The 27,887-nt window shown below is 44.3% G+C and overlaps 1 non-coding gene and 1 pseudogene across 1 annotated transcript; one reads left to right on the forward strand and one right to left on the reverse strand.

Annotated features, from left to right (window-relative positions):
• Positions 1-19,990: 19,990 nt before the first annotated feature.
• LOC136464190 (dolichyl pyrophosphate Glc1Man9GlcNAc2 alpha-1,3-glucosyltransferase-like) lies at positions 19,991-23,861 on the forward strand (annotated as a pseudogene).
• A 794-nt stretch (positions 23,862-24,655) lies between these two features.
• On the reverse strand, positions 24,656-24,727 carry TRNAM-CAU (transfer RNA methionine (anticodon CAU)). Its single transcript has one exon. It is a non-coding gene; the product is annotated as a tRNA-Met (tRNA).
• Positions 24,728-27,887: the final 3,160 nt, after the last annotated feature.

Below are 27,887 nucleotides of genomic sequence, written 5' to 3' on the forward strand. Positions count from 1 at the left end.
ATGCAAGGCTGTATAAGTGGACATAGCTTGGCAACATTTTGCATAAAAAGCAATTAACTCAATTATACAATTATAATCCTGTTATCAAGTTAATTATAACTATCCATCTCTAAATTAGCAACTATCCTATGCCAAACATGTGGTATATCATTTTAATAACATACAATAGTAACCATAGCAGGTATTGTAATTCCATATTCATTTGAACCATCATGTTCCATAACACAGTTACTATGATGCTGGAGCTAGCCAAGTTTCTCACTATCCGGGAAAGACAGCGATTCGAATCGATTTCAACCAGCTAGGAATTTATTCCTAACACAAACCTAGGTAGACCAGATCATTAGTCACCTTAGGTCACCTTTGATACAACTCAGGTCCGCATTTTGCGGGTTCGTACCGCGCCGCATAATCGGAGACACCAAATGCCAGGATGTTTAGGCCTAGCCTGCCTTTGGGCTCAGTCTGGCTCCCTGCAAGGAGCATACAACAAAACGGGGCCTGGCCTGAGTTGAGCTACTCGGCTTTGTGGTCGGAATGAGTTATCCGGCTAGCTAAGTGATAGGCATGCGTTCAATCTTGTCAGAAGTTCCAACAACGGTACGGTCCTTGATCGGCACAGACAGAATCACATGAGTCAACCTACACATAGACTCCGCCCAACCTTGATTTTCTTTTACCCCATGGTTTTGTTCCACGATAGCAAATATAGCCAACCGTGCTTCGATATCCACCTATATCTCGCAGGTGATAGGAAATCACCCAACTTCTACCGGTCTAAGCATGGCTAAGCATATATTCGATCCTAGACCTACATAGGGTTAAAGGTGTATATATCTGGACAAGGAATTTATATGCATCAAGTGGTTCCATTCAACTCTTATAACCTAATGCATCAATCATAAGGACTTGAGTAATATTTTGTAAAATACTGGGAGATTTAGAATGCTCCGGGGCTTGCCTTTCAGAAAGAAAGTGGGGAGGTGATCAGGGCACTCCAGAAGCACTTCTAGGTTCTGCTCCTCGCCTTCAGGAGCTGAGGCTTGAGGATTCTCCTGCTGGTCCCCTTCCTCTCCTTCGTTGAACTCCAGCAACGTTATCTCTTCCGTCGATCCTAGATGCATGAATATGGCATAAGATATTGCGAATGTATACATGCCGACAGGTATAATATGATGATACGTGATGAATGCATTCTTGTATGTATTCTTAACATCATGGTGCTGAAGTAATAACAAGTGCATCATGTTCTACTGAGTATGTGCATATCTTTTCTTGATTATTTAATTAACTACTTCAACAATGCATCTACTATATCATAAAATAGCAGCTAATTGTTTTACTCATAACTGAAGTTCTACTTATCCAAATATGGTGATCTTGGACTTTCTAGAAAGTTTATAAATTTATCTACAACTTTCCTTTAATACTCTCACTGTGATTCAGGAGTTAAATTGGGCAAACAAATCACTCAATCAAATCTGTCTAGAAAGTAAACCTCTCGGACAGCAAACTTGTAACAGCTAGAACTCGAAAACCCTAAGTCCTATGACTGTGAAAATTTAACACCAGGTAGATTAGCAAGTTATCTACAACTTTCTTATTAACAAGTTTTACATTAGAGACCATTATCTATATGAAATCATCCATGCGATCAAAACTATACATGCAGTCTCATATTCGAATGATAAAGCGATAAATAGTCATTTGTATACAATCAATGGCTTCTAAACTTTACCATTGACCTCAATAGTTACTATGAATCATAAGAACCATAGAAAACATCGTGCTTAATCATAATCTAATTATTTCAATGCCTTTCTTATTTTAATTAAATAATTAGGGTAAATAATAAACATATAACTAATGTGCATCATAAATTCTCAAACATTTATAGTGCCTTACTAATGGTACCAATATACTACTATAAAAGTTTCATGCCATTCTACCAAGTAAAACATCCTATGCAAAAATGACAAGGCAGAAAGGCTTGAAATAGCATAAATAGAAAACCCTAGTGAAAAGTGTCAAGCAACAGATTTTCTATTTTTCTTAGCATCCATATGGTACTAGAACAACCTCCAACAAATTTCATGAATATTGTATTCATAAATAATTTATAAAAAATCATACAAGGATCACCTAATTATAAAAGGAAAATCTATAACTACAAATCCATGCATGCACTGACCCTCAATTTTTTACCAGAGCTTATTCTTGTCAAAAATAGCTCACCACAAAAATTTCATAATTTTTGGAGCACAGGAACTCTAGATATAAAATAAACAAGTTTACATACATTTAGAAACAAATTTCAAGTTTCAATTTAAATCCTCCAAAAACTCTACTACAAATGCTAATATCATATTTTTCCTAAATACTACACTTCCTAAGGAACACTACAAAATTTAGTTCACAATTTTTGAATCTACACAGCTCAACTTATCTATTTTCAAAGATGCACATAAAATAGGAAATAAATGAACTGGTTTTCTACACTACTGTCACTGACAATGGGGACCCACTGGTCAGTCGGCCCCATCGATCAGTGAGGCAAAACAGAGCTGGCGATGATGCTCGACGCTGGTTGGCCACTACTCGTCGCTGGTGAGTTTTTCTGGCGAAGCCAAGGGCACCATCATGACCTACTACTCAAACCGCGTCGAATGGTCTAGGTGGTGACCGTGCAGGTGCGGCGGAGCAGGCTCGTCATCGGCCATGGCGGCACGGCGGCGCTGCACTATGTGTACCGGCCGTCTCCGGCCATGGCAAAGCTCGGTGAAGCGTGCAATAGCATCACGGTGACCAAGCGATTGTGACTAAATAACCTAGGCGGTTGGAGGTGCTTCGACGAGGCACGGCCACGGCAGCGGCCTTGGCAGCACTCCAGCGAGGGTGTACCCGCGATGGCGCAAAGCGAAAAGCGGCTCACCTAGGGCACAAATGAGGGCGTTGCAAGGTGGAAACGGTGGAGAAGGTTGAGGCAGAGTTGCCAGTGTGACCGATTGGAAACTGGGGGCGGCGGCGAGCGCTGGCAAGCTCGGCGAAGCAGCTGCGACGGCAATGGCGCTGGCGGCTGCTGCGCGGAGGCGAAGGAGGAGACCGAAAATGAAATGGAGAGCGTGGGGCAGTGCGAGCGAGCGTTGGGGCTGATGTAGTGCGCTCTGGCCCGTCGTGGCCATGCTGGGCCGGGCGCCGGCGATGCGCGGCCATGCTCGCGTCCACGCAGCGCACAAGCTCTGCGCCTATTGGCCACCGAAGCCAGTCGATTCAGTTCGTCAGTCACTACGATGTTAAGCCTGACATCATGTTTCGTAGTGAATAGTTCTCCAAATCCGTGGACTGTTAGCTAAAACTTCCTAAACCAAAGTTGAAGCCTGAAGTACCAGCTCCAATTGTTGTTTAGAACTCATGCTTTGAATCTCAACCAATATCAAGTTATGTCATCCCAAAGTCGGGCTATCAGCACTGTCACGGTTAAAAACTTAGAAAAAATTGCTAAGTGTTAGAAATAGTGCATTGTTGATTTTTGTGAGCTACAAAAGACTAAGCTATGCACCTTATCATCTCATGTCCCAAAAATAAAAGTTGATCCCCATATGAAATACTACAACTTTGCTTTAGTGACCACCTACATGCAAGGTCTCTAGCATATGATTCAAACTTGGTCAAACATGCTTCATTCAAAAGATGACTTGTACTTGAACCATGACCTAGTGACCCATTTACCCCTAACCATGAATACCAAAGTTGTTCATCATGATCTTCTAAACATGTTTAAGCTATTGGTAAGGTCACACACTCATTTCATGCCTTGGTCACACATAGGGCTATCCAGGTCAACACATATATCATCACCTAAGTACTTGATCATGAAAGGTGACCTTCATGAACAATGTTCCATTTGTTAACCTAAGTGTAGCTAATGTGTTTTAGTGACTCACATAAACCATTTACATGTATTCACTCATGATCATATGCATATACACATGGAAACATGAAATAACAAGCAATGTTGCAAATGTTTCAAACACATGTTTCAATTGTAAAAGCTTAAATATGAATGCTTGATGCTCATGCTCATGCAATGCAAGTCAATTTATGCAAGGCTAACACCTAGGGTATTACAATAAAGGAGGGGAGATAAGAGGGTGCGCTCGATGAGGGAGGCATGTGGGTGGCCATGTCCCCAAAAGAAGAAAGAAGGGAGGGTGAAGGGGGGGTCTGGTACGGGGCGGAGAGCATAGGGTCAGGAGCCGACCAGATGCCAGAGAAAAGGAAAAGCGTATAGTGCATAAGGACACCAAGTGCGGCACGATGCCATGACCATGCGAAAATGGAGTGCTAATGGACCCGACACAGACGGTGTCCGTAGGACATGCGGAGACGGTGACCCAGCGTGCGTAGTGCGGTCAACTAAATATAGGGCTTGAGACATGACATCCACTCTGGCTTTTACAATCACTCTCGACTACCTGAGGCTAACTTTCCTTACTACTCTTCTGTTCTTCCCTTCCTTGTCCACATCCGTCTTTCATGTAGGCTAAGACCATGTCCTAGATTCTTCCTCCAAAACCACCTCCTCTTATTTACTTAGAGAGAACACTATTCCATCAACCCGTTGTGAATTTCCCGTTCGAACACCTGAATATTTCCAAGAAAAATATTTGTAGCAAAAGTGGTAGGTGGTGTAACTTGGTAAAGGTACTTGGTCAACAACCTCGATACTAGCGCGTGCCGAGCAGCGTCACCATGTGGTAGCTATTCCACAGAGAGCCCTCGGTTTCATCGTGACACCATAAGCTATTAACCAGGCAACTACTACCAACGTACATGCCATGAAGGTGGTGGGGTCATAGACCATAGAATAAGAGGGGTATTGCAAGGAAAGACTCAACAGTAAGGGTTCACTTCACAACAAGGGACAAGGAATTCAAATCTAATGATGGATTTGATTTAAAGAGATTCAAGTGTTATGCTAGGACATCCACAATTAGTCGAGATAGTGTCCTATGTTCTCCAATCACCACTGGTTTGGTAACCTTTGAATGGTAACTTCTCTTGTAACCCACTTAATATCGCCCTTGAAAACTCTAAGCACGTCTCACAAACTTAAGGGTAGATGAACGCAATAAACAAAGTGAAATAAACAAAAATGCATGTTCCAAACGGTCTTATACAGGTACAACGTATAGGCATTTAGTCTCCCATTCACGACATAGCATTCACCTTCCCTATGGTTGATGATCTCAACAACTATGGATGAAAACAACGGTAAGAGTACAATACCAGAGGACAGCAACAAAAAACACTACTACTGCGGGTACAGCATCCCAAGAAAACTAATCTACTCAGAACCACGCATCTTCATTCCCGGGCTCGGTAGATTCTTCTACCACCCTGGCTATGGATCTACCTCTTCTCTAGGCAAAGGCTGAGTGAGAGGAATCAAGGGCTCTACTTTAGACATTCCTGAGGGTGGAGGTGCTAGCGGCACTGCAACATTGGTTCTCCTTTTAGGCGGGTGGACAGAGATCCCTTCCAAAATCAAGGAATCCTACCTTTCAGCAACCAGCATCCTCCGCTTGGCCCTAGTGACAAGATAGGCTTCACCAAGCTAATGAGCATGCCAGTCTTTAGCCTCCTTTAGAGCTTTCGACATGGCAATCTCTCGACTCTTAGTAGCTACCGCACTAGCATGCGCTTTTGAGGTGATTGGTCTTCATTGGTATTCATTATTGTGATTGATTGGCTCCTTTGGTGATTGGCTCATTCCTCTACACGATGGTATAACACTCCATCCTTCCCACACATTTACATTTCTTAGTGTAGTTTGGTCCTTTAGTGTAGCTAGTTTTGAGGGCAAGCAAGAGTCGTGTCTAGTGGTTAGTGAGGCTCTTTAGTTAGTCTTTGAGAGCTCACTAATTTAATGTAGTGACATAGCATTTGAGTGCTTATAGAAAATAGCAACAAGAATTGTGGTAGGTGGCTTACATTCTTAGTAGGCTAGCATAACATTTGCTTCGTCTCATATTTGTCTAACCGCTTTGCGTAATGTTGTTGTATAAATTTTCATAGGCTATTCACCCCCCTCTAGCCATTAGGACCTTTCACCCTTCTAATGTGAAAGGACCTTGATGTCACCTAGAGGGGTGTGAATGTGCATGTTTAAACAAAACTCAAACTTGCTGTTAGTATAGGCATGGCATTGCTACTCCCAAGGTGTGGCATTGCCGCACCGTAGCACTACCGCACTAAAAATGCAGCATTGCTACGCCGGCAGACAAGCTTGAACTATAATTCAAAAACTACCCAAGGAATATTAGATTGGGTAAATTACTGAGCTTCCTGGGGTAGTGTTGAACCTATTCCACCACTTGAATCATAGCAGAAGCTTAAGCACATGTAGATTAGGACCAACCCCTAGAATCACCATAAATACAAGTATAGCAATACAAATCACAAGAAAATAAGTGAGACACCGATTTATCCCGTGGTTCAGCTCACCACTAAGGCTTGCCTATGTCCATGTTGTTGAGGTAGTCACAAAGGCTTTGGTCTCTTTCAACCTTATCATCATTCTCAAGTCAAGAGAATGAACTCTTGATATGAATGGTGATTTCACTAGCTGGTTAAGGTGATTACAAACCTCACGAGGCTGCCACACAAGTTAGCAAGCTCCACAAGCAATGCTCTAGCCGGCTAGGAGCAAGCTCCAAGGGTAATAAACACAATCCACCAGCTTGAATGTGGCAGAACTGCCTGAAATAACACGCTTTTGAAGGCGTCCATCTTCCACTAGACACTAAGCACCCCAAAAGTTAGCTACATCGGACAGTTCCGTCGAGCACACCCTAAGGGAGAACTCAAAACAATCTGCGTTTTACATCCAGAATCCAATAATAAGTATAAGCTTACAATACTTAGTCCATTTCATACAATAAGAGTTCTTAGAAATTATTTATTACAATACTATAGTTCAGAGTGCGATAATTAAAAAGCAGAATGAAAATAAACATCTAGCAGAAATGATACAAGGATCCGTCTGTGCCTAGCAGAAGAATCCTCTACACAAGAGCTACTCCTCAAGCTGCACCTACAACAGGGGTAAAATAAACCCTGAGTACACAATGTACTCACAAGACTTACCCGACTAGTGGGAATAGTTTCCCAACACCAAGGAGTATGATAGGCAATTTGGGTTTGTTGTTTTCTTTTTATTTGTGAAAAGCATTACTAATAGTTTATCCTTATAGTCAAGTTTTATTGTCAGTCATGATTACTTCATTAGCTAACCATTCTAGGTAAGCACCTGTTCTACTTTTAAGCAATGGTTGAGCAATCAGAACCATTTTACCATCTTTCATCTTCCAATTCTTACTATGGTGCTAGACCATAGCCAAGTCGTACCGTCTCACAAAAATGATGATTTATGAACTAATGTATCCTAGTTGGGTACCCCGAAACACACGCCCCATTTGCACCCCAGGCACAAACAAGACCGACCCATTCCACTCCTATCAGGGGGTCTAGGTCCCCGTCCAAACTTGGACTCCAAGACCCTAAACTTAAGACCCGGTCTCAGTAGGTGCTTAGACCTTCATCTTTCCCTACCTCCAATCAGTCGGTCTAGAAAGAGACGGAACCCACAACAAGAGCATAACGAGCCTTCTCGCTCCCATAAGGATGTATGTGCTCAGGGTAATAAGTCTGTGACCTGACAACCATCCACAGCAACGGACGGTCCTTAATCGACACAAACAGGGAAAATAGTGTAACCAAGCTAAGCCTCGTTAGCTGCAGGACACAACCTATTACACCCACCAATACCCATACCATATCCCTATTCTGTCTCCATTTTTCCTTTCATCATTTTATCATGAGAGTAATTATAATAATCACCTATTGTGAGTAACGGTAGGTTACTCACGCTATCGATGACCTAAGCATAGCACCCACTCGAACCTATACTAGTAGGACTCATAGGACAATTATATCTATGCATGTGGTTTTCATAAAATTCCTATAACATAAATGCACATAACATATATAAACAGTGATTATCCAAAAATAAGGGGTTATGCACCAGGGCTTGCCTTAGGCAGGCGCGGTGTCACCTGAGTCAGTCAGTGGTAGCTCCAGGACCTCCTCCTACACAAGAATCCCCTCCTCGTACTTCTCGACGATCTCCTCAAACTCGTGATAGCCGATGGTCACGATCTCCCCCAACTCGTTCTCTACATGCATGCGATGATGATGCAACCTTAGCATTTATGCAACAGCAACTCTTAAAATAAGAATATGCATACTAAGCTACTAAGCTAGCTCTAATGACTAAGGTACTAAACTAACTATCATTTTTACCAAGCAAAGTGTTGGGTTCAACTAACAAACACCTAGCTTTACAAATGAAGGATATATCTTTATTTCTACTAATGATTTAATGTATATTGAAACAAAGAGCATTTAACAACCCTTATGTTTAGTCTATTCTAAAGCTACAAAAATTATAGTGAGCACATAATAATACATGAAGCTACTATAAAAATTTCAGGACAAAAGCTATCACCAATTTACCACAAAAATTACTACAATAATTCTCCTAACAATATTAAACATTTTCAAATGATTTAATAGCTCCTGGTATCAACATGTACATATATGAACTAAATACACTAACAGATATAGCACAATTTTAGGAACTTAACATATATGATTTATCAAAGATCGGCTCAAAAATTATATTAGAAAACTATTTCTAATTCCTTATGAAAAAGAAAAATGAATTCTCCTGCGTGGCCCACGCGACGCAGCGCACGTGCGTGCGCATGCGTGAGCATGCGGTGGCCCACGGTGCGGCCCATGAGACACCGGTCCATGCAGAGACGGTCTGCGGTGGGGAAACCCCGCGCGCGATGACATTTTTGTAGAAACAACCTCGCGCTATCCTCTATTAACATGATGACTATGCACATTATTTCTATAGACAACGTTGATGCAAGAAGACCCTCGTATTAACTCGTCTTCGCATCGGAGAGGTCCCCGACGCCTCCGTGCTCGCCGATGCGGCATTGATCGGCACTGGGCCGCTATGCCGGCCAACTAGGGACTCCCTCAACCCATCTAGAGGATCGATGCTCACCTATGGGACAACGCACAACAATGGGTAGCGAATCGGAGACTAGAGATGAAGCAGGGTGACCTCTCCATGTCGGTGGACAACCTATGGTGGCGACGACAATGTTCTGGTGAGCCACAGTGCTAAGGGAATAGTAGAGGTAGCGGGTCAGCGTCAAAGACTCACCAAGGACCTGGCTGAGGCGATGGTTCGGCCAGAGATGCCTCGAGCAAGGCTGGCCGCATACTCGCGGTGAGCTCGGCGACGAGCCACAGCGGACACAACCGTGTCAGCAGCGTTGGGACAATGGTAGGGGTACGGCTCAGGTGCACATGGCGAGGAGGGGATCGAGGCGAGTCTAGCGATGCAGCCAATTTGGCCTAAGGTGGTCAGATGAGAGCTGCCCTCGGTGAGAGGCGAACTCGGCCTTATCGGCACGGTGGTGGTGAAAAGCTCTAAAATTGAAGCTCGACCGAGCGCCATTCAAGGCAGGGTGGGGACAGGTAGCTAGGTAGCTGCGTGATGGAGCCAACAACAAGACGAATCAACTTGAGGTGATCTCTCCTAGACGAATTTAATGGCGCGCTCGACGGCGACAGCAGAGGGAGAAAGAGAGAAAGAGAGAGACGGGGCACGGCAGGTGGCTTGGCTCATCCTCGCCTTGGTGAGACACGAGCGGTGCGATCAGGACATGTAACACCCTGGTGTTACCACTTAAACAACTTGCTAAACTATGTCATGAGCATCATGTTTATGTGTCATTGCATGCGATAAAGTGTGTAGATCAATTTTCGTAACTCAAAACGATCAACAAAAATGCTTAACAAAAGTCAATTCAATAGTCCTGTAATATCACTAAGGGCTTAAAACCAATTTTTATTAAGCAAAAATACTATAGAACATGTATGTGACACTTAAATAAAGTTGGAAGTACAAACTTGGTAGATGTCAATGCAACTTTAACTTTTGGAAAATAGATGTTGTTAGCTAGTGTTTTAGGAGCTCTAAAATCAAACTTGATGTTAAGATAAGCTCTTTTCGTTAAGTCGGCAAGCACTTGAACGATTGTTAAAAAACCATTTTTAGCGAATTATATTGAGCGAAATAGTTAAATGGTGCTTAAATATTTTGCTCCTATGGGTTAGTATAGGGTATGGACTATTGCATGAAGTATTTGTTGGTTGAAGTTAACAAGGTTTAGATCTATTTAAAATTATGACAAAAGAGTTAATGGTTACTTAGCCTCAACTGAAATCCTTAACTTCCTAAGTATGGAAAAGTAGTAAGACAATGCTATTTTAACATTGAATTTCTAACAAAAATGTTTAAACACTAGTCACACATTTTGGTATTATTGATTGCATCAAAGCGAGTGCTAGAGCATGACATGGGTCGACATTGTGTTGGATGTCATGTTGTTCGCTCTAAGATTGCCCTAACTTCACTAGAACGCGCTGTGAACCTAGATTCGATGCTCAGTTCACGAACCGGCGTTCAGCGTGACAAACCCAGGTTGGCACCTCCCTATCTCCCTATTTGGTCGCTCTCTAGACATGAGGTTTGCTTCATTAGCTAGGTGTTAGTATCGACTTTGGGTTCATGGAGATGGTTGAGTCTTCATCGAGTTGGTAAGTAGTTTTTGGCCTGCTTTAATAAGAGTGCATGTCACCGTTTTGCCTCGCACGCGTGCGCAGCTGGCGTCAGGCTCAGCCCCGGGCTAGTCATGGCCTTTCCCTATAGGCTAGTGCCGCCTACCGGGACGACGCCACAACGCACCTCTTACCTCGCCTATCCTCTTACTGACTAGGCTACATCGAGCCACAGTGCTACGCGTAGCGCCGAGGTGAGGCTATGATTGTCGTCGCTCGGTCATCGTGGTGTCTTCCCCGCCCTTCAATTCACCTCATCCGCTATAGCGCTCGCCCTCCGCCTCTCAACCCACCTACCACGCCCTCATCTTAACATCATTGCATGGCCGCACGCAGGCGCTAACCGACGCGTCGCTCGCTCATGTGGTCATTTCTCCATTGCCGCCGTTCGTGCCCTGCCAAGACCAAGCCATCACATCCTAGCACCCCATGACATGGTCCATCTATGCCACACCATGCAGACGCTCGTGCTCATTAAACGTAGCCTCGGCTGAGGTTGGCCGAGCCTAGAAGCCGCTGCCCCATTGCCTTGCCGCCGAAGGAGCCGCGCCGCTTGGCAAGCTTAAAACACACGGTCCATGATAGCCCATCTCGATTTAGTGCCCTAGCGGCTAGGATTGGAAGCTAGCTAGCAAACTGACCTGCACCAAAGCGTAAATGAGCCTTGTAGTTGGCTAATTTGGTGCTTTGCTTACCGCCGGCTGTGGGCGCCGCTGAATCAGTAGGTTGGGAGGTAAGGCATGTAGGAGTGGTAGCAGTTCGATTGCTCGTAACCCTGCACTCGCCTTGACTCCCTCTATCCAGTGCACACACTATTTTGGCCAGGCCAGACTGCCATAGCGCTTCTTAGCTTCAACCATCAGTAGGGTGTACACCACGGTGAGCTATGGATGCTTCTCTGCCATCTCTACCTAGCCATGAGGGCATAGGCTCGCTGGAATAGTTATGCCGCCACCATGGATAGCCGCTCACCACTGCAGCTCATGATAGGCCGCCTCTGAGTCTCTAACTACCACCCATCCTAGCGTGTTTAGCTGTAGATGATTGTCGGCCCTTACTTCCGTCATAGCAAGCCTAGTGGGCCTGGTGTAACCATCGTTGCCACCGATGTGCCACGCTGCCACATGTGGACAGGCTGAGGACCGCCCCATTGCGAAGGTGAGGTATTTTGGGGTGCTTTTTGCAAAACTCGAGACTAATGGAACAGTGTTGCATGGTGTCGTTTGAATTTTTAAGAGTATGAGCCCTCTTTTGCAAAATTAGCAAGCGCGCGTGGGCTCCTCGCCGTGGGCCGCTTGGTGGGTCAACCTGCTATGTGCTTGGCTGCTCCCACATGAGCCATTTAGGCTGCTGGCCCAAATCGTTGACCACCGGCCCTTTTCTTTTTCTAAAGCGTTTTCTAATTAGGTTTCCAAGGTAAACTTGTAAATTCAATAGAAATTTGTGTAGTTGACCAAAAATTGTGAAACTAATTTTATTAAGTTCATAAAATCATGATCTACCTGCTAGTGTACTTGGTTCCCATGGTTCTAAAATATTTCACAGTTGCCTTAAAATTTTTAACAAGCTCTAATATTATTTAAGCGTAAACTTGTAGGAATTTTCGTGATAAATTGGTAAGAGTGTTGGCTCTAAAAATTTTATAGTAAATTTCTAACATTATTAGGTGCTCACTGTAATTTTTGTAGCTCCATAGAAATTAGTTTGTTAAGGTAACTAAATGAGCCATAGTACGAAAATATATATTTAATCAATCAAATGACAAAAATAATTGGGGGTTTGTAGAACGAAAACATTTTCCGAAAACAAGCCTTACTTGGCGATGTGGATACATAGACTAGTATGTTAGTCATTAAATTAGCTCGTTAGCTCACGGAGCATAATAGTATTGTAGAGTTGCAGTTACCATTGGTTAATTGCGTCTCTGTATTGCATCCACGTATATCATAATTGGAACAACGATGGATCGTGGAGATGCCCAAAGTAGCGGAAAAGATGGTGACTTGATGATCATGCCACCAAGATGAAAGCTACCTTGGTTATATCTTACCCGGGCAAGCCCCGGTGCATAACCCATATTATTCTGCACTTTATTATATGCTTGTGCGTTAAGTTTAAGGAGTTGAATAAAACCCACTTCCATATATATCCTTATCCTATGAGTCTTACTAGTATGACAGGATCGTGTAGATTGCTATGCTACAGGACTCCAGTAGAAGTCAAGTGATTGCATGTCACTCGTGAGAGATAGGAAAGATATTATTGTTGTTATTATATTACTATCACATGGAATATATATGAATGATAATTAGAGACCGGGCAGAATGGTACTTTGGGTCTAGACTTAGTTTGATATTCGAGCGAGGCTCGGATTGCACTTGTTCCATCTATGTCGGTTAAGGACCGTCCATTGCATTGGATTCTAGTCAGGTCATAGACTTATTATCCTGAGCACATACTTGCTTATTGAAAGGTCCTAATATGGCTAGAGGGAGGGTGAATAGCCTATTTAAAAATCTACAAATCAACTAGAGCAATTTGATTAGTATGACAAATAGCGTAATGCAAACTTGCTCTAGCTCTACAAGGGTTGCAAGCCACCTATCCAACAATTCTAGTTGCAATGAATACTTAGGCACACAAACTTGCTATGTAATTACTCTAAAGAGCTCTCAACCTTGCTACTCTAAAGAGCTCAACTAGATGAATGTAAATAATAAAGCAAGCTCTCAATTCTAATTACACTAAAGAGCTTGTATCAACTAGTTTGCAAGAATGTAAATGAGTGAGTAGAGTGATTATACCGACGTGTAGGGGATGAACCAATCACAAGATGAATATATAGCCAATCACCGGGAGAATGCCAAAGAAGAGAGACAATCGATTTTCTCCCGAGGTTCACGTGCTTGCCAACACGCTACGTCCCCGTTGTGTCGACCAACACTTGGTGGTTCGGCGGCTAAGAGGTGTTTCACAAACCTCGTCCACACGATTGGACACCGCAAGAACCGACCCACAAGTGAGGTAACTCAATGACACGAGCAATTTACTAGAGTTACCTTTCGGCACTCTGCCGGGGAAGGTACAACTCCCCTTATAATCACCGGAGATGGCCACGAACAATCACCAACTCATGCCGATCCTCCACCGCTGCTCCAACCGTCTAGGTGGTGGCAACCACCAAGAGAAACAAGCGAAATCCACAGCGCAACACGAATACCAAGTGCCTCTAGATGCAATCACTCAAGCAATGCACTTGGATTCTCTCCCAATCTCACAATGATGATGGATCAATGATGGAGATGAGTGAGAGGGCTTTGGCTAAGCTCACAAGGATGCTATGTCAATAAAAATGTGCAAGAGTTGTCCTTTGAGCCAGCCATGGGGCTATAAATAGAGCCCCCATCAAATAGAGCCATTATACCCCTTCACTGGGCAAAACGCGCTCTGACCGGACGCTCCGGTCATACTGACCGGACGCTGAAGCCTCAGCGTCTGGTCGTTTCCAGTAAGCTCCCCGAGGCATATTTTTTCGACCGGACGCGTTCAGTCCACCTTGACCGGACGCAGACCAGGGTCCGGTGCTCAACCCTAGTGACTGTGCAGACCAGTCAGTTTGACCGGACGCAGAAACCAGCGTCCGGTGCATCACAGGTCCAGCATCCGGTGCAACACCGAAACTGGCGACTTCTCTGCCAGCTCGACCGGACGCAGCCTTTCAGCGTCCGGTTGCTGAGTGACCCAGCATCCGATCAGTAGACCGATGCCAGCATCATTTCGACCAACTCCATTTCAACTCTAACTTCTTCACCCTTACTCAAATGTGCCAACCACCAAGAATTTTGCATCCGGCGCAATAGAAAATAGACATTTCATTTTCCCGAAAGCGCCGAATCCCGCCGAGCTTGAGAGGCGGGAGGGAGAGAGGGACCCAAACCCATCTCAACCCTACAAACACCTTGCGCACATGTGTTAGCCTTTTTTCACAAATATTTTCAAGGGTGTTAGCACTCCACTAGATCCTAAATGCATATGCAATGAGTTAGAGCATCTAGTGGCACTTTGATAACCGCATTCCGATACGAGTTTCACTCCTCTTAATAGTACGGCTATCTATCCTAAATGTGATCACACTCACTAAGTGTCTTGATCACTAAAACAAAATGGCTCCTACATTTTATACCTTTGCCTTGAGCCTTTTGTTTTTCTCTTTCTTCTTTTCCAAGTTCAAGCATTTGATCATCACCATGCTATCACCATTGTCATGATCTTCGTCATTGCTTCATCACTTGGAGTAGTGCTACCTATCTCATAATCACTTTGATAAACTAGGTTAGCACTTAGGGTTTCATCAATTAACCAAAACCAAACTAGAGCTTTCACTTATGAGGGCGGGAAGGCTCATTGCTCTCTTATCGTGGGTTTCGGCTCTTTCCGGACTGACTCATTGAAGGCGGGGATGGTGGAGGTCTAAGCACCATACTAAGTCCGGGACTCAGGTGTGGGGCCTTGGAGTCCTCCAAGTTTGGATTGGGACCTAGACCCCTTGATAGGAGAGTGGTGGGTGGGTCCTACTTGTGCCTAGGGTACAAGCGGGGCATGTGTTTTAGGGTACCCAGCTGGGATACATTGGTTCGTGAATTACCGTGTGATACGGTACGGCTTGGCTACGATCTAGCACCGTAGTAAGAACTAGAATATGAAAGATGGTAAAATGGTTCTGACTGCTTACCACCTGCTTGAAAGTAGCACATGTGCTTACATAGAATGGTTTGTTAATGAACTAATGATGACTGCTAAGGAAATTGAATATAAGGATGCACGCTTAGTAATGCTTTCTGCAGATGCAATAAAACCACAAGCCAGATAACCTTGCATATCCTTGGAGCCTTTTCTTTCCTCCTAATGGGTAAGTCTTGCGGAGTACAATTGAGTACTCAGGGTTTGTTCTACCCTGTTGTAGGTGACAGGAACATGTGGAGCTGACACTTGTGTGTGAAAATCTCCTGGTAGACTCAGCGAGGATTTCCTTAATGTTGCGGGCATAGAGTTTATTTGAAACTTCCACCCAAAATGTTTTACAATGGAAAAAACTTATAACATGTTATGATGTATATAATGGATCATCATGTTAATGTTTAACTTGTCATTAAATGATTTTATTTCCACTAAAACTCTGATAACATGGTTATATTCCACTGTTACAAATAATAAATATTATACTATGATGTTGTATGGAAAGTGATGTAAGAAATGGCTAAAATATTGTAAGCTTTATTCTCCCATTTATGATTATGTTGAAAAATATGGATTTTTAGGTTCTCCCATGGGGTGTGCTCGATATAACTATTTAAATTAGCTCACTCTTGGGGTGTTTAGTGTCTAAGGGAAGACAAACGCCTCTGGAAGTGAGTTATTTTAGGCGGTTCTACCACAGGACACTCACACGTAGGCGTTACAGACAAGGCATGCGCGCGTCCAACCGGCGTGGCCCGTGCGGCCGTAGTGTCTTAAATGACAAGGCGGCGGCGGCTCGGCCACGTGCGTGCGGCAGTGGCGGCCTTGACTGGGCCAGCGGCGGCACAGGGGGTACAACGGATAGGCATGGACATGACGACGATGCGATGGCAGCGACAGTGTTGTGGCGTGAGGCGGGTCGGCAGTGCGGCGAGACAGCAGTGGGCGGACACGATGGCAGCGCGAGGCTGGACAGTAGGGTACGGGGCCAACGGCTCGCTGCAGCCGGCCTCGGCCAAACCCAGGTGGCCCAACCGACCTAGCATGGCAGCACCAGGATGACCACGCAGGATGCGGCCATGTGCATGGCGCGGGGTGGCTGTGCGGTGATCGCGCGCACGACGTCAACCATCCCGAGACTGTGACGTGCATGAATTTTAAAGCGCCCATAAAAACTAAACGGATGCTCCAAGAGCCAAACCATCTTCACCATGCTCAAGATGGCATATGAGACTACCAAATCGAGCTATAACACTACACCACCCCTTAACCCAATCTCTCAAAATAAATTGCTAAACATAGCAATGTCTAGCTGTTGACAGACTTGGAAAATTTCTAAGTTGAGCCGAATTTAATTTCAATTTATGATTTCTAAGCTAGTGGAAATATTAGCTAGTAAAATCATTTTTTGACAGCAAGTATTTTACTGTCATCTACAAAGTTTGTACTTCAAACTTTATTTAAGTATCACACACATGTTCTATAGTATTTTTGCTTAATAAAAATTGGTTTTAAACCCTACTTGATATACCTGAACAATTGAATCAACTTTCGTTTAACATTTTTATTTGTCATTTTAAGTTACAAGAAATTTATCTACACATCCTATCATATGCATTAACACATAAACATGATGCTCATGACATGTTTTAGTAAATGATTTAGGGTGTAACACCGAGGGTGTTACATTGAACGTGAACCAAGTGCTCTAGGAGATGAAGATCAGTTGGGGCTGCTCTCTAATGCAGTTTCAAAGCTTAATCTCGTAAGGATTTGATTGGAAATCAAGAGAAGCTTGGGAGCCTTCCAATGGAGAGGAAGGAGCAAGAGAGATAGCTCTAGTCGCACCTGGGAAGAGAATGGTCATGCTAAAAAGTAGGTGACCATTGTGGGAGAGAAGAGAAGGTATAAATAACCCCTGCTCCCAACGGTCAGTTAAGTCGCGGTAGTGCCACGGCTGAACTGTGGCAGTGCCTCACTGCGGTAGTGCCTCGCCTGAATTACAGCAGTGCCTCAGTGCGGCAGTGCCTCACTTACCAGGCAGCACAAAAGATAGGATTGCAAAGCTTGCTGTCTTAGCTAAGGCTTTAAGGATATTTGATGGGTAAATGAGCACTTGGTTGCACATTAAAGCTTATGCATTGTATCCCCCTTTATAGTATGGCTTTTCCTAAACTCAAATTCAAAATATCAAAGAATTTAAATATCTTTGAGTTGGCCACCACATCCTTTCATAATTGGGGGTTTCCACCATCGCATGTATTATCCTTTTTTCTCAATATTACTTCATAAGGTTTGCAATTATCTTTGTCTCATCTCTTCGAGCAAGTTGATCTTGTGACTTGAATCTTTCCAACACATGTGAGTTCAGTCCATTGCTTCAAGTCACTTTCACTGATGATTTGATCCTTACCACGATGGCCCTGTTCGGCTTACCCCACATTCGGCTTGTTTGGCTTCTTTTTTCAGCTGAAATAGTGTTTTTCTCTCACAATAATTTATCTGAAACAGTGTTTTTCAGTCAGTTTCAGCCAAGTTTCAGATCAGCGAACGAGGCCTATATGTCTCCACATAGCTTGATTAGCTCCTCGACTCAATGCAAGTACTCTCTTCTTCACCTTAGCCATGGTATCTCGGTTCTCAAGCCATCGCTTGCCCTTCACCTCCGCTTAGTCCCTCGAAGCCCTTTCCTTGCTATCTTCACCTTATCAAGCCACACTCAAGTCACATCAAACTAAGCATCCTTTGAAAAGCCATTTCTTTAATATTGTGATCCTTCCTTGAATATTGTTCTAGATATGAAAGTTCAGATCAATCAAGCTTCAGTTAGACTCACATAGAGACATATATGGATCAACATCAATGTGGTCAAGCCAATTCATGATTCCTTATATCCTTTCTATTTTGGCTTGACATTCCTAACACTTACTTCAGTCTCTATCTTCATACTTCTAGCTTGATCATATTAATGCAAAGTGATTTTTCAAATCTTTATCCATACAAGTAAACCAACATAGAGACTGACTTATATCCAATATGAGTTGTGTTCTTTGTCATTAAACCTTTGCTTGGTATGTCCTCACTTATGCACCCTGGATTCATTCTTTAATACTTGATCAAAGCTAATCCACTATCAAACTCTTTTAGTTCATGTAAAGCAAGCTATTATTGAAACCAATCCAAAATCATCAACTCATGTCTCATTTATCATTTGCCAAATATGCTTGCTTCGTCATGATACTATGATATCCCTCAATATAGAAGCTATTTCATCAACTCTATTTGCATTGGAACTATATTGTTTCCATGATCTTCCAACACAACAATACACAATTTTGGCCTTGATTTGAACATTACGTAGAATATCATCAAGTTTGCCTTCTTGTTGAACCTATATACACTTCTCATTCTACAATCCATGAGTGATGCAATAAACTCAATTTTCTGTTTAATACTTAGCAAACTTGTTAGACCTTTAATGATTTTTCATTCAATTCACCAAAACCCACTAAAGGGCTAAATGCACTTACATGACGCCTCCCGCATCACGCCTCCACCGGCAACCGACGCCTCCCGCATCGCGCGAGTGGTCGCGCGCGTGCTCTCGTGGTCCCGCTCCAGCGCCGCCTCCCTTCCTCTACTCCCGACGCGCTAGCGCGCAGCAACGACCGGCTCCTTCTCCCACCGCTAGTGGTGAATAGATCTACCGGCGTGGCTGCCCGAGAGCCCGACCTTGACCTGCAGCTACGCTAGCGTGGCCACAAGCAAAGGTGGCGGCTGGATGATGGCGCTCCCCTCGGCGGCCGGCGCCTAGTTATTCCTCGGCGTGGACATATCTCACCTCTGGCGGCGGCATAACAAATCCTCCACTCGCTAATTGAACTTGGGTTTCGGGTCCCCATCGGGTTCAGGGGTGGGTTCAAACTTCCACCCGAATCACTATTCGAGGTCGGGGCAGGTTTTTCTGTCGGGTTTCTGGGGCAGGTCTGCGGATGCTCCACCTGGCCCTGACCCGCCCCGTTGCCAACTGTTTACTCCTCTCCGTTCTGGAAGATAACCATCGGTTTGCGCAGGAGAATCACCCTGGAAGAAAGGTGTGGCAGTGGGCCCAAACAAGGGCTACAGGCCCATTTTCCTGGGCTCTGTGTTGAAGGCCCAACTCCCCGTCCCTGGGAACGGGCGACTGCCCAACGCGTACCATGCACCACCACACCTGACAGTCTGACACCTTCCTCCTCAGGTGTGCTCCGCTTTGCCACGTCCATGCAAATCTACGCCCGCCAGATCTCGGATGCCAGTCAGTGCAGAGCACCGAGGCGGGGCAACGCGCGGCTGGCAACTACCCCACACTCGTCGCCGGCTCACCGTCTCCGTCTCCGTCTCCGTGCACACGAACTCCCGCGCCGACGACCCAAAATGGAATCTGCCGACGGCAGTCCGGGCACGAAAACTCGGCCCACTCTGCCAGCGGCCCAACCAACAAAGTGAACAAACACGAAGACCCGCGTACAACGCGACGTCACGACCCAACCCGTCCTCTCCAGATCTCAACCCGAACAACCCAGCCGCGCCGCCCTGATGGCCTACACCACCTCGCCGTCGACGTCGACGGCAGCGTCGGTGGCCTGGGCCTTTGCTGCCGCCACCTGCGTGAAGCTCCTCCTTGTACCCACCTACCGCTCCACCGACTTCGACGTTCACCGCTACTGGCTCGCCCTCACGCACGCGCTCCCCGCGCGGCAGTGGTACACCGACGCCTCCTCCCAGTGGACGCTCGACTACCCGCCCTTCTTCGCCTACTTCTCCCGCCTCCTCTCCCTCCCTGCGCCGCTCGTCGACGCCACCCTCGTCTCAGTCCCCGTGCCCGACGCGCCGCCCTTCGCGCATCTCCTCTACCTCCGCCTCACTGTCGCTTTCTCCGACCTCCTCCTCCTCGGGTCCGTCCTCTTACTGACGAGGGACGCGCGGCGGAATCAGCGGCTGTTCCTCGCTCTCGCGCTCGTCCTATGGTCGCCGGCGCTGCTCGCTGTCGACCACGTCCACTTTCAGTACAATGGATTCCTCATGGGGCTGCTGCTGCTCTCGTTGCATTTCCTCGAGCAGGAGTGGGATCTTGCCGGGGGAGTCGTGTTCGCAAGTTTGCTCTGCTCGAAGCACTTGTTCCTCGTGGCGGCGCCGGTCTACTTTATGTATTTGTTCCGGCATTATTGCTGTGGCCGGGGTGTCGTGAAGGGGCTGGGAAGGCTCGTGCCTGATGGGCTCTGGAGTGGCTGTTGTTTTTGCTGCAGCATTTGCGCCCTTCGTGTACTATGGTCAGGTGAGTGAATCTGGTTAATTGAAGTTTTGGATTCAACAACATGTTGGTATCTTGGCTATCTCCGTATGGTACTTGTCTGTAAACATCTAGTTTCTGATGAAAGTAGGAAATGTGGCTTGTGATTTGTGAACAGTTGAGACTTGGTGAGTAATGCAGCTAATTCAGTTAGTTTGACATTAAATCTGGTAGAGGAGGTTTAAACTTGAGTAATGCACCGTGTTTCTGAATTTCTTATCATAGTAGCTGGAGCTGTTTCAGCTTGTGTAGCTCCGTCAATGAATAGTAATATTGGTTTTAGTTGTGATAATTGCTGTGGAGTTTAACTTAGTAAATTTTTTCTGCTAATCTTGTTATGTCTGTAAGCTCTGAGTTAAAATAATGTTTTCATACAGCTAACCAATCATGCCAGTTCTGCATTTTGCACTATTAATCTTTTTGTCAAATGAGCTTTTGAATTCCTGCACTCAGATATTTGAATGTTTATAACTCTGCACTCTTAAACACTAGTGGGTATTGGTAAACTTCAACCTCATCGGAATTTTGGTGTTCCACTTTAGCCAATCTATATCTGCGTATCAGATTTATTTGCAGTTTGGCTTCGCGATTTTATTCCCTGTAATACAAACATCGTATATAATATTTTTTTTTGATGGAACAGGAGGGGTGTGAGCCCCTACTGAAATTTTATTAAAACTGGTCTCCACAATACAAACGTTCAAAAAAAATCAGTAGAGAATGGTATTGTCGTATTGTATGTAATATTTGCAATCTTTCTGCAGTTAATTCAATTAATTTGATGCTGAATCCTGTAGAGAAGGCTTATAAGCTAGTAGTGCAGTGTGTAGCTGTTTTGTCAAATTTCTTATGTGTTTAAGCTTGCATCAAATCCATGGCGTTTTTCATAGTAAGACCATGTTAACCTTGTCTGTCTGCAGCCTCTGAGCTAAATGGTGTTTTCATACAAGTTTTACCAATGTACTGCTAATGCCCTGTGCCAATGAAATATGGGAGTCATGTAGATATATGAATTTTCAGTGCTCTGCATTTTTTTTGTGTTTTGTTTATTTGAAAGAATAGGAGGGTCTGTACAAAAAGAAGAAGCTCTACACTCTTCGACGCAAGGGATTGTATAAACTGAACTTTGTAGGAAGTTTAGCGCCAGCCTTTAGCAATATATACCCATCTGTTTAGCATGTTTTATTCTTTGTTTCGGTAATACAACATTGTCTGTAATATATGCCTTTGCTATTGTGAAAAAATCCTCTCAATATATTGACATGTATAAATGTGGTATTATTTTAACATGACTGCAATTCTTACGGCTCTAATGATTTTGCAGATGCAACAACTAATTAACTGATTGTTTCCCTTTGGGCGAGGCCTATGCCATGCTTACTGGGCCCCAAACTTTTGGGTATTCTATATTATACTTGACAAGATTCTTGCATTTCTCCTTAGAAGACTAGGCTTTAATATTGCCGTACCTGAAGCTTCGTTTACTGGGGGACTCGTTGGTGATTCGTCTCCTTTTGTTGTTCTTCCGAATGTTCTTTCTTCCACCATCCATTCTTCCTGTTCTTTTTGTTTATTCCAATGAAACATGATGGGTTTATGAAGGGCAGGCCTGGTGTAGTGGTGAGAGCTGTCTCACTGAGTCACCAGGTCACGGGTTCGAAGCAGCCTCTCCGCAGATTTTGCGAGGGGAAGGCTTGCCTTGGTTTTTCCCTTCCCCAGACCCCACTCATGTGGGAGCCTCCGGCACTGGGTCTGCCCTTTTTTTAAACATGATGGGTTTATGGTTTCACATCTGTGAACTTAATGGATTGCAGGTCACCCCAATTGCTACATTCTTATTGGTCATTCTTGCCATGGCTCCTTGTCTTATCAAAGCATTCTCTAATCCTCAACCAAAGCATATTATTAGATTGGTCTCGTATGCATGCACATGTGGGTTTATGTTTGGATGGCATGTACATGAGAAGGCATCACTTCATTTCACTATCCCACTTGCCCTAATTGCCATGGATAGCTTGAACGATGCCAGGCATTACTTTTTGTTGTCCATAGGTATGTTTTGCTCTTGGTTACAGTTCAATGTTTACTTTGTTCCACTTGTGACATTTCTTGAATCAACGTTTTTGGGTGCCTTTTCTGTCCATGAAAAAAAAGATTCTTTTGCAATTTTGCCCACCTCAGTATCTGCATTATTCCCATATTATGTTTTTTAAGTAGTATTATGATTGTCATGTCAGAAATGTGATAAACCTGGCTAACTGGCAATTAATCATTTGCTTAAAAAATGTATCTGCAGTTTCATGCTACTCTCTATTCCCTTTGCTGTTTGAGAACCAAGAGTACATGATAAAGGTGATGCTGCTGCTGACCTACGCCACTCTCATGTGGGTAGGTTGTACATCCCATTTTGCTGCAAACTCTGACCTGGAAGGAAAGAAAGTAAATCGGTCAGGCAGCACAGTGAAGAAGAATGGCATCATTGGATGGATTGGTTTAAGCTATCTTTTGGGAATCGTGGGTATAGAATTATGGTCTCAATTATTTCACCATCATGTGTTCGGTGATAGGCTCCCCTTCCTACCTCTCATAATGGTGTCATTCTATAGTGGCCTCGGAATGATGTACTCCTGGGTGTGGCAGCTCGTATGTATAGTCAGACACACATGATTTGATTACCGGTGATCAATATATAAGCATTCTCTTGCCTTTCTTGGGTTGAGACTAATTGCAATGACATGCTGCCTGGACCGATGCAGCAGCCAACAGTCATGACTCATGACTGGGACAGCATTTTCTTTTAGCTGTCGAAGTCATTGTTTGTGTGCAAGAAATTTTAGAGATGTTTGACCATGTTATGATGTAATGTCAGTTTAAGTAACAGAAGCTGCTTGTATGATTTCCTTGTCCCCCCATCTTTTACAATCTCAATAACATCTGGCTACTGCGTTGAGTCACTGAGTGTGTATGATGTATAACATCTGGCTACTGCGTTGTGTGTATGATGTATGAACGATTCAAATTTATAGGAAGAAAAGAAATCAAATGGGATGTATGATCTCCTTGTCATCGATATGCAATTCCGCATACATGCCGATCACGTTTGCGAGATGATGCGTAGAACCTGTGCCTGCCTTGGCTCCTTAGACTAAAGGCTTTGCCTGCCTTAGCTCTGAATACTGCATTCCTGACTTGAGCTTGCTGAATGGAGCCACACACCGGATGTGCAAGCTAGTGAGCGATTTTTCCACTAGCTTGTGCTAGGTATAGGTACCAGCTCTTTGCCTGATAGCATCTTGGTGCTTCTCGTCTTCTCTGCTCAGCCAACGCCACCCAATGCAGACTTTCCGATTGCCATAGGTCAAGGTCTGCTGATGCTGAGGGTGCACGGCAAAGGGGCTCGCAGTTGCGGCCAGCCGGCAAGTTTAGAACGACTGAACTGAAATTGAAATGGGCAAACCAGGGACGCCGGGACAGAGCGGAATTAACCACAAAAAAAACAAAACAGTTTAGACTTTAGAATTGACTGAATTGCAATTGAAAGGGGAAACAAGGGATGGAATTAACAAAAAAAACAGTTTAGGATTGTCTGGATTGAAATTGAAAGGGGAAACAAGGGATGGAATTAACAAAAAAACAGTTTAGAATTGACTGAATTGAATTTCAAAGGGGAACAAGAGGCAAACTGAATTGAATTTGAAAGGAGGAACAAGAGACAAAATCAAATTGAAAAAACATAAAAAATTTATGAGGGCCAAAAAATAATTGAATTTGAAAGGGGGAACAAGAGACAGAAACAAATTGAAAAAACATCAAAAACCTTATCAGAGCCAGGTTTCGATCCTGGGACCTGTGGGTTATGGGCCCACCACGCTTCCGCTGCGCCACTCTGATCTTTGTGTCAGATAGAACTACGACTAGTTAATGAATGATACAAGTAGCTTTTGACGCTAAATGACTTTGTTCAAATTACGGTAAGTTATGACAGACTATGACATTCCAAATGGACACGCACACAAATTCTACAGTTCCAAAATAAAACAACACTTACTACTTCACCTCATATGTCACTGGTTACCGTGTTTTCAACCTAGAAATTGCTATGCGGATTCGACGCATCACCAACAGTATTCTCACTTAAACTTGGCATCCACGGCACAGAAACAAAGACATCGACAAACAAAAGGGCAAAGTGAAACGCTGACCCCTTTTTCGCTGATCCCAACAAGCCTACGTAAAACGTCGATCGCCTATGCAGCATGTTCATTTGGCTGTGGTTTGTCGTAAACGATCGTAAATTTCCAGTCGGAATAGTATTTTTCTCTCACACAAACTGGCCAGCAGTACTTCTTCACGAACCAGCAACGATATGAACCAGCCAACCGAACAGGCTCATCTGTCCAAAAACTGAAAAAAGCGCATGGACACCTGCTTTTCCTCTTTCCACCGTCCCGGATTTGGATGTGCACGTTCTTGTTTTTTTTAGCCTCTCCTCTAGGTACAGAGGTACACGCCAAGCAAGCCAACTGAGCTACGGCTCGTCCTCAGTGCACGTTCTTGTTGGTGAATGATAATTTGCCGTCTTTGCAGACATGTTTGACTCGCTTATTACTTGTAATTTCACAGATAAAGCTCTCTGTCACACACACACACGGATACATACATAGTCATATATATTACTTGCATGGACGGGATACTTATGACCAGAACGATCAAGCCGCAGTCATTTAGTCAACCGCGTTTCCTTCATCTTCCGTATGGGTCCAAACGCTTGAAAGCTCCAGGGTCCGTGGCAGCATCTGGCCGGGGCTGAGCAACGGTGATGATGTCACGGAGAGTTAGGTCACATGCGAACGCGTCACGTCGCCTGGATTTGATGTATTTGCCCTTGCAAGCGATAGATCAGTAGAGGTAATATTGTTGTAGTAAACCTTCGATTCAGAATGCCGATTACGACAGTAATTTTTGTTTAATCTTCAGGAAAGTAACATCACGTGTTCGTTGTTTCTCCACACCAGGTGTTTTGTTACACCCCGGACACGGCCGGATCAAGCAATGGCCGGCTGCATGCATTGCACTGCACTGCACGTCAGCAGATCACCTTCCATGAAGCTGTTACCACGTCAAGATTTAGGATAAGGTTTACTATATTGCTAGGCAAGAATTTGATTTGATCATGGTCACTGATGCATGGTGCCGAGTACACCACGCGGTCCTCAATGGTTCAGTTATTCATGGCAGGTAAACTGAGCGCGCTCCTGGAACATTCCGCTGGGAATTGTGATGAAATTCAGGCACGGGCGTGCAAGAGATAGCAGCCATATTCTGAAGTATTGTATGTCTGCATGTTCGGTTGTTCTTGACGTACGGCTTCCATTGTGACATCATAATATCATATCCCTGGCAGATTGTTTAAAAGATCAAAAGGTCACAGATAGAGCAGGCACGCAAGTCTAACTCCCTGCTGATGCTCATCATGTCATGGCATCAGGGCTGAGCGAATGAGCCGAGAGACGGAGAGACAGAGAAAGACAAAGAGGTCAAGAGGATCTCGCGAGTCATGATGATGCATGGAAGGAATGCGGAACACAACTCAAATTGAGCACCATGCAAACAGCTCTGCCTGCAGCTTCCCAGGCTTCTCATGTCGCAAATAGCACGGCTGCATTTGGTATCCAAGATAGAAGATGCAGGCATGCCTTGAAGCTGCAGCTTTAGCATTGGGCATCAATTTTTTTTAGCTTAAGAATCCCACTTGCCATCTATTGCAAGGTAGTGCTTTCTTCTGGTCCATAATAACGGAAAAGAACAAGGAATCATCTTTTGCTCCTTTTGGGCTATATGTAAAAGGTGAAGGTGTAGTAGTAGAACTGGAGGCCAGTAGTTCAGGCAAGTCCGAGTGTGACCTTACTGTGAGCAAAAGCTCCCTTTTACAATGAGGTACAAGTACTGCTAGTACTAGTACTAGGAGCTAACGGCATTTCACATCTCAAGAACAGATTCTTAATGGAACCACGCACTCGATCCAGACCCAGTACGAACCATCGGTATTAGCAACATTTTTTACCGTTAATGACATCATATAAACAACAAAAAATGCCAATCTCGATCATGTAAAAGAAAAAAAAAAGTTGTGCGTCACACACCTCAGTCCTGGATCCCTAGGTCCCCTGCAATGCAACATGAGAAGAAGAAGAAGAAACTGTAGTAGAAACAGCAAGCCCTGTGGTGCACTACTGTTACCCATATTTTAAGTGTTTCGAACCTAGCAAGGGTAGCATGCTGGGAGATGCAATAATATTCCTGGACTCCTCCCGATTACATTGCCCCATGGGTTATAGTATAATAAACAAACTAAGGCAGCACGCATCATCAGTCTAGCTTTGATTTGTTTGTTCTCATGCTTCAGACAAACGGCGAATTAGCGATGTGATGGGTGCGTCGCCGCTTCAGACAAAGAACAAGGTTGTAGTGTGTCTCAAGGCATCTCTGGCTCCCTTAACTTATCCAGCTAGCTTATCCAGCTTCGGCCCCATAGTCCGGGGTTCCCAATGCACCTCAGCTAACCGTAAGTTCTCAAATGCATAATAAATGACAACAAATTTCAAAAATAGCAAACGGAATTTTGTTAGGCTTATATTAACAGGATCTACACAACAACAGAATTTACTTTATATCTCGTATGTTAGGCCCCGTTCGTTTCGCTGAAAAAACAAGCTGAAACATTGTTCCGGCTGATTTGTTGTGAGAGAAAAATACTGTTCTGGCTGAAAAGACAAGCCGAAAAGTATGGATTATAAGACAAGCGAACATAGATTTATGATTTTCTTAGCATGTTTTGAAAGGAAGTTATTGTCTTCGATAATCTTGAGGAAAAAGAATACAGGAAGGTCTAAGTGTTAACATAACCCTGAAGGTGGTGGCAGTGCTCCCATAGTCATGCTCTCGCCTTCGGCCTCCCCATACCCCGGCATAGTCATGCTCTTGCATTCACGGTGCCTCAGTTGGGAGGCTCCTGACAGAGGGCGGCCCTGCGCGGCTCAATAGCGACGTG

Source organism: Miscanthus floridulus, chromosome 7 (assembly GCF_019320115.1).
Source record: "Miscanthus floridulus cultivar M001 chromosome 7, ASM1932011v1, whole genome shotgun sequence".
NCBI lineage: Eukaryota > Viridiplantae > Streptophyta > Magnoliopsida > Poales > Poaceae > Miscanthus > Miscanthus floridulus.